The sequence below is a fragment of the Vulpes lagopus genome, chromosome 4, assembly GCF_018345385.1.
Source record: "Vulpes lagopus strain Blue_001 chromosome 4, ASM1834538v1, whole genome shotgun sequence".
NCBI lineage: Eukaryota > Metazoa > Chordata > Mammalia > Carnivora > Canidae > Vulpes > Vulpes lagopus.
Window position 1 is genome coordinate 46762815 of NC_054827.1, and position 7724 is coordinate 46770538.

Genomic DNA, 7724 nt, shown 5'->3' on the forward strand with positions numbered 1-7724 from the left:
CCTCACGGGCACCCGGCACTGACCAGCCCCCAGACTGCCCAGGGCCACCACGGCTCCTTTTGTGGCCTCCTCTCAGTGAAGGTTAGGGTCACCCAGACCTCTGGGCTGGCTCCTCCCCTCCTCTCCTGCTTCTGTGCTGGGGGCCTTTGCAACACGTGTCCCTAACCGGTCCACACCATGCAGGCACCCTTCACTCTCTGTAGACTCTGGACCCTCCCCTCCTAAATCACCTGCACATAGTCCTGTGTATAAACACTGTCCCCGAAGAATAGTCGGATGCATTGTCTAGAACCCCAAACACTTGGAGGTCTGGGGGGGAACCATCACCCCACGTGTATCCAAAGCCAGCCCTCAGGGACTCCTGTGGGGACGTGTAGGCCCAGCCAGGCCAGCCCCAGGCCACACGGGCTCACCACAGGCAAAGGCGCATTTCCTGGCAAAAAGCGCTTGCCAGGGGCAGTGGGAGGCAGGTTGCGTGCATTTGGTGCCAGGATGACTTGCTCAGTCAAAAAGCACTCATAGACCCGCTGCATGATGGGCACTGGCACCCCGAGCCCACAGGAGGAAGAGGCTCCCCAGCAGAGGAGAGGGATGCTCCAGCCCAGCACAGCGAGGGCATGTGGGAGGGCAGCCAGAGCGTGGTTGCCTTCCAGAGGAAGGAACGAGTGGGCCACACCAGACAAGTCACTGCGGGAAAGGGACGGTGTCCGGGGAGAGGCACACACCTGCCAAGGTCCAGAAGGCCCTGCTGGTGAGGGGCAGCCCAGAGGATTCCAGGAGGACGGGTACAGCGTGGACAGGGCTTAAGAGCAGCATGAGGCCTGGGGGCCCATCCCATGGGCAGAGGGGCTTCATGCAGCTGAGTGGAGTCACAGGGAGTAGATGGACTGTGCGGTGCAGGGGTGCCAGGCTGCGGACGATACTAAGGTGATGCCTGCAAAATCTGGGCTCCGCAGATGGGGAGGGAGGGGCCAGTGAGGCCACTGGCTGTAACAGGTGGGAGGGGGCCCAAGAGGGGCCCGCAGAAGAGTATCTACAGGGGAATACACGGGTAAGCCAGGGTGAGGGCGTGCCCTGCAGACGGCTGGTCATATGTTTCTGAACCCAAGGGCATGAACCGGGCAGTGTGGATTTGGGGGGTGACTGATGTGTGAGGGGAAGGTCAGATGCACCCAGGGAGAATATGCAGAAAAGTGGCTCTACCCCACTCAGGTTTGATGAAATGCTCAGATGTTTTGCATCCCCTCCTTGAGACGCCACCTCCCCAAAATGAGTGTTCGGGGGACTGGGGGTGGCCCACTGCCTGTGCCAGGCTGGCCTGTGCTGTTGGGTGTGCAGTCCTGCCAGCCTGGGTCCTCAGGAACAGGGGTGGGGACTGTGGAGTCAGAGTGGCCAGCACCCTGCCTGCCCCACTGCCACCCCACCCCTGCACCCCACCTGCTGAACGACTCAGAGCTGCTGGCTGTGGGCCTATTAAACACTCCACTCATTGTGCCAGTGGTGTGTGCTCATCATCGAAAAATCAGAAAAGAGGCAAAATAACAAAGCGATTGAGGTTAAGTTGTATTGAACATATCCAATCTCCCAGAGAGAACAACTAACAGTTGGTTACATAATCTTCCCCACTTCTAGAAAGCCCAGAGCTGAGAGGTCTGCGCTGGAGCCTGCCTCCCTGGGTCCCACCCCTGAAATAACAGAAAGTGCATACATGAGCCTCCATCCTCATTCCCGACACGGAGCTCCTGGAACCCTTGGAATTTCCCCCTCGACAAGAGCCCTGGGAGCATGTTTTGTTCTAACATCCAGTCTTTGATCCCATCCCAGACACAGAGTTCCTAAATCTCTTGGAATTTCCCGGGTGAAGGGTGTGTCTTCCGTTCTAATGAGTGACTCTGGGTGGGCTCCAGAATGGCCCCAGGAGGGACCAGGATCGCCGGAAAGATCAAGGCACGATTGGGAGCCTGGAGTACTCAGTCTCAACCCCCTCTTCCCTGGAAGGGAGACGAGGTGCAGATTTGTTTCAGGATCCTGCCTCCATGCGGAAGCCTCCATCAAACCCCCACGGTTCAGGGTTTGAGGAGCTTCCCGTGGTGCTCTCCAGCCCCTTGGCACCAGAATCGGCTGGCAGTACTGTCCTGGGCCTTCATCTGGCCTTCATCCCTATCCTTTACTATCCTTTGTGACAAGGAATCTCGCAGGGAAACTTTTTCCTGAGTCCTGTGAGTCAGGCTAACAAATGGTCAAATCAAGAAGGGGTTCAGGGGACCTCAATGTACAGCCAGTCAGTCAGAAGCACAGAAGCACCTGGACTTCAGGGCGAGGCTGAGCCCTGAACCTGTAGGATCTCCTCTAACAGCTGCAGCCTGCCTGTAGGGTTGCGGCTGAGGTGAACTGCAGGGCACCCAGCGGGCGTTGGAGAATTGCTCAGGGTGGGTGGCAGAGGTCGTGGCAGAGAAAGGGAGGCCCAGGTGCTCTTCCAGGACAGCACTCGGACACTGCGGTTCACCAGTGGCACAAAGCAGGCACGTTACTAGGGCTCCGTGCGTCTCTATCTCCTCCCTGGCAACGCGGGAACACGGAGTCCATCCACGTCGGAATGTCCCAAGCATTGATGAGCTCAGGAGAGCACTAATCTCATCATGCGCATGCCCATGCATAGGAAACATGTCATCATTAAACTCTCAGACATATGCCCCCCTGGAGAGACCACACGCTGAATTTCCACCCATCACCAGCGTCTAAGGTATCAGCTCCTGGCCCGTGTCGTCCCCTGTGTCCACCCGTTACTCAGCACCATTTGAAGCAAATCCCAGACATCCTATGACTTCACCAGGAAACATTCTGTGCGCGCCTCTAAAAGACAGGACTCCTCTGCCTCTGCTTAACACAACCTACAATCACTCTTGACCACAATTCCTCCCACATTCAAAGCTACTGACAACCTGTGCGCCCTCCCCAGTTGCTCCACGCATTCTACTTCCTCCAGCCTGTTTGTTTGAATCGGGACCCAAAAAAGGCCCCGGTGCAGAGAGCAATCGCCCTGTCCCTTGTATCCCTCTGTGACAATGACATGTCACCTGATGCTGGAGGGCGCCGTAGCAGTCCGGGTGGCTCAGTGGTTTAGCGTCGCCTTCAGCCCAGGGTGTGATGCTGGAGACCCGAGATCGAGTCCTGCCTTGGGCTCCAAGGCATGGAGCCTGTTTCTCCCTCTGCCTGGGTCTCTGCCTCTCTTTCTCTGTGTGTCTCTCATGAGTAAATAAGATCTTTTTTTTTTTTTTAAATGAGGACCTAGGCCCATTAGGCTGCCCAGGTAACTGGTGATGAAGCCCAGCAGCACCTGGAGAGGGCGGAGGATGCAGGGCATTGGGGGAGGGGAGGGCAGGCCAGGCCCAGCCACACTCCCTGTCAGAGGGGCTACGGGGTCAGGCCCCCACCCACCCTCAAGCCCTCGATCCTCACCTCAGGTGACCCGCTGGGAGCCTGACACAACCACTCACGCATGTCCACTTGGTTTCTTTTTTTTTTTAATTTTTTAAAAAAATTTATTTATGATAGTCACAGAGAGAGAGAGAGAGAGAGGCAGAGACACAGGCAGAGGGAGAAGCAGGCTCCATGCACCGGGAGCCCGACATGGGATTCGATTCCGGGTCTCCAGGATCGCGCCCTGGGCCAAAGGCAGGCGCTAAATCGCTGCGCCACCCAGGGATCCCCTGTCCACTTGGTTTCTAGGACAGCGGCTTACCCAGTTCTCCCGATGCCCTGGGAACAGTCTTGCTCTTCACAGTGGACGAGGCCCCTGGTTCAGTGTCCACACACGGCCAGCATCTGTCCCCACTGCAGGTGACCTCCTGCTCCCTGACCTGCAGACCACACCTGCAGAGGGCTGGGCTTCCACACCGGACCCTGCACCCCTCCTTTGGATTCTGTGGGATCCCAAGGGCCAGTCTGAAGCCCCACTCCTGAGCTGCTTTGGACAGGGCAAGCCAGCCTTTCAGCAGCCAGTGCAGGTGGCCCTTTTTCTCTCTTACAGCCAGATCCGACCTGCCGATCGTCCTGTCCACTCTACTCACACACCTCACGCTGGTCCCATGCCTTCCAGCCTGCCTCTGAGGGGTCTGCTCTCTTCCATCCTCTGTGGACGGCAGCATGGGCTTGTGGAACCCGAGTGGGGTCCCATCCCACCCCTGCTCAAAGCCTCTCCTCTGGGTAAAAGTCAAAGACCTTCCTGTGGCCAAAGGGCCTCCCTTTCTGACCCTCCCTGCATCCTCTGTGCGGGCCACACAGGTGCTTGCTCTTCCTGGCACCTGGACCCCCACCGGGTGCCTCCTCACCTCGGAGTACAGCTCCCACCCCAGCCACACACACCCAAAGCCTCCCTCTGCCTCCGTGGCCCGGTTCTGCCTGTCGGCGCTCCCCATCATCGTAGCAGCTATCTGTTGCTGCGTAACAAGCGGCCCCAGAGCTGGGTGGCTTACAGCAGCACTGATACTGCCTTACTTCCACTAAAATGCAACAAAGGCAGAGACTGCTGTGTGTCCAGTATGCCGTGCCCATGGTACTCAGGCCAGAGCGTGCTCACAGCATGATTTGCTGAGAGGATGCCTCAGCAGTCAAGCAGCCAGTATCTCAGTCATGGCTGTGTCTCTGTGACCTTGGAAACAGCACTTCAGCTCCACACCCGTTTCTCCATCTGTAAGGTGGGAATGTGATGGGAGGACTGATTCTGTGCCTGGGAAGAGAACAGTGTACACCATAACTAGTAAGGGGCACAGCATGTGGCCTCTTCCACGCTGACCGTGAATGTCACGGTGTACCAGTGAGGACCCCCCACCATGGCACCAGACCCCATCCCTTTCCAACCGCACAGGGAGCTGACCTAGACATCCCCTGAGCTGCAGCCCCACCACCTGTCTTCCTCTGGGGAAGAACGGAGGGCAGATTCTGACCTTGACCTGTCCCACAACATGGGGCCATCTGCTGCCTCCCTGTCTGACCTCTCAAGACCCTGCACCCTGTGGGCTGCTCTCCAAGGTGACCTTGGCCATTCAGCTCAACTTGCCAGCCCAGGGCTCTCCGTGAAGCCAGTACTGGAACGCCCAATCATGCTTTCTGTGTTTTATTTCAGTGATAACAGTAGTAAATGGGATGATATCTAAATAAAGGACGTTGGTTCTGTTAACCTTAACAATAAAACTGCCAGTTGTTTTACCAGGAACAGATGGTTTATTCGGGAATAAAAGAACTGCAATCTGAGACCCACACGCTGGCAAAACCTGAGGCGGTGGGGCGGGGGCGGGGGGCCTGCAGGGAAGCGTCTGTCTGTCCGTCTGTCTGTCCAGAAGGGCTCCCGCCTCCCAGGTCCAGCCTGGGAGGCCGAGCTGGGCTCTTCCAGTGGGGTCTGCGGATGGCCTCGCTGGGAGGGCTGCGAGCGTCCCCTGCTGGAGCGTCCAGCTCCGTCTCCGTGAGGTCTCCCTTCACTGATGGCTGTCGCACTCCTTCAAGAGCAGAGTGACCTTATATCTTGTCATTACATAAATGAAATAAACTGTGGTGGGAAGAGTAGACAATTTTGTCCATTTGTGATGGAATTTGGGTCAGCGAATGTCCCTCTTCTCATAACCCCTTAGCTCCCCACTCTGGCGCCCCACTGAGCCAGGGCTGGTTGGCCAGATGAACCCAGAGAAGTGCACTGAACCACGAGCCTCTAGTCCATCACGCTCAGGCCCAGTTCCTGTGGTTGCAGGGCCGGGGGTTCAGAGGCTGTCCTCTACCCTCTGGCCTCTCCAGATCCTGACCTGAGGCCTCCCACTCAACCTACCTCCTTCTTACACAGACTCTGTTTGTGTCCCCCTGACCCCCACCCCCAGATTCACGGGATGGAATCCTGACACCCAGGGTGCTGGATTCAGAAAGTGGGCCTTGAGATGTAATGAGGTCATGAGGGTGGAGCCCTCCGGGATGGGATCAGGGCCCTCATGAACGAGGTGCCCTATTTCACCTCTTCCACCGTGTGGGGACACAGCGAGAAGGGTGCAACCTTCCCCAACACTGAATCTGCAGTTCCAGACTCCTGAACCCTGACAAGTAAACATCTACTGTTTATAAGCCACCAGCTACATATTTAGTATAGCGGCCCAGATGGGCTAAGGCACCATCCAGTCAGCAACCCCCCCCCCAAAAAAGGCAGTATGGTTTCTCAGAAGCAAAGCATCTCTTCTTGGTATACAATGTTCCAGGCCCTTGGCAAGCCACAGCCTCTAGCACTAGCACATCTATTCCCGTCAGAAATGAAATCCTGTGGCTCTGACAGATCTTTGCAGATCAGGGAAGGTTGGCCACAGAGTCCATTAGCAGAGCCCAGAGCTGAGCCCAGGTCAGAGCTGTAGACTCAGAGTGGTGGGTCGAACGGTGGTGCTCCCAAGTCATGTCCACCTGGAACCTCAGAATGGGACCTTATTTGGAATAAGAGTCTTTGCAGGTGTCATTAAGATAAGAAATTTCAAGATGAGGTCACCCTGAATTAGGTAGGACAGGCTTTATTTAACCTCAATGACTGGGGCCTTCATCAGAAAAGAGGAAGGGAGGGGGCCACCTGGGTGGCTCAGCGGTTGAGCGTCTGCCTGGAGTTCCAGGACTGAGTGCCGCACCGGAGTCCGCATGGGGGTCCCTGCAGGAAGCCTGCTTCTCCTTCTGCTTGTGTCTTCCTCTCTCTCTCTGTGTCTCTCATGACTAAATAAAATCTTAAAAAAGAAAAGAATAGAGGAACGGAGGGATGGGGCGAGGCAGTCACCAGCCTAGCCCTCCCAGGAGCCACTGGAAGCTAGAAGAGGCACGAAGGGTCCTCTCCTAGAGCCCCCACAGGAAGCATGGCCCTGCTTACACTTTGATCTTGGAACTCTGGCCTCCAGAGCTGGGAGAGAACAAAGTTCTCTCGTTTTTTTTTTTTTTTTATTTATGATAGTCACAGAGAGAGAGAGAGAGGCAGAGACACAGGCAGAGGGAGAAGCAGGCTCCATGCACCGGGAGCCTGACGTGGGACTCGATCCCGGGTCTCCAGGATCGCGCCCTGGGCCAAAGGCAGGCGCCAAACCGCTGCGCCACCCAGGGATCCCCAAGTTCTCTCGTTTTAAGCCACTTGGTTTATCGTGGGATGTGAAAATGCAAAGTGCCGTGGGCTGAATTGTGTCTTCCTCCTCCACCCCGCAAATTCACATGCTGCAGCCCTAACCCCCAATGTGAATATATTCAGAGATAGGGCTTTTAGGAAGCAATAAGGTTAAATGCAGTCCTAAGAGTAGGGTCCTGATTGAATGGAATTAGCGGCGAATGGCGAGGTGGAGATCTCTCTCTTGCTGTGTCTCCTCGCAGCTCAGGAACAGGCCGTGCGTGCTGACAGGAGGCCTCAGAATGAAGTCGGCCTGCCTGTACTTGATGCTGGACTTGCGGCCTCCAGACTGTGAGAAGTGTCTGTCATTCAAGCTTCTGGTGTAGAATTTTGTTACACCCACCTGAGCTAACACAGCAGGTACCCCACAGCCACCGTGGTGTAGAGAGAAGCTCAGGAAGTCCCAGGGCGAGTGCCAGAGCCACCCAGCCAGCAGCATCAGCAGTCTGATCATGTGCTCCTGGAATGCTGCTGGCAAGCAGCTCCAAAAGCCAGGAACCCAGAGGAGGGGTGGGCCCCAGAGCCTGGGCAGGGCCCCGGCCCCACAGGCCAGGGGCAG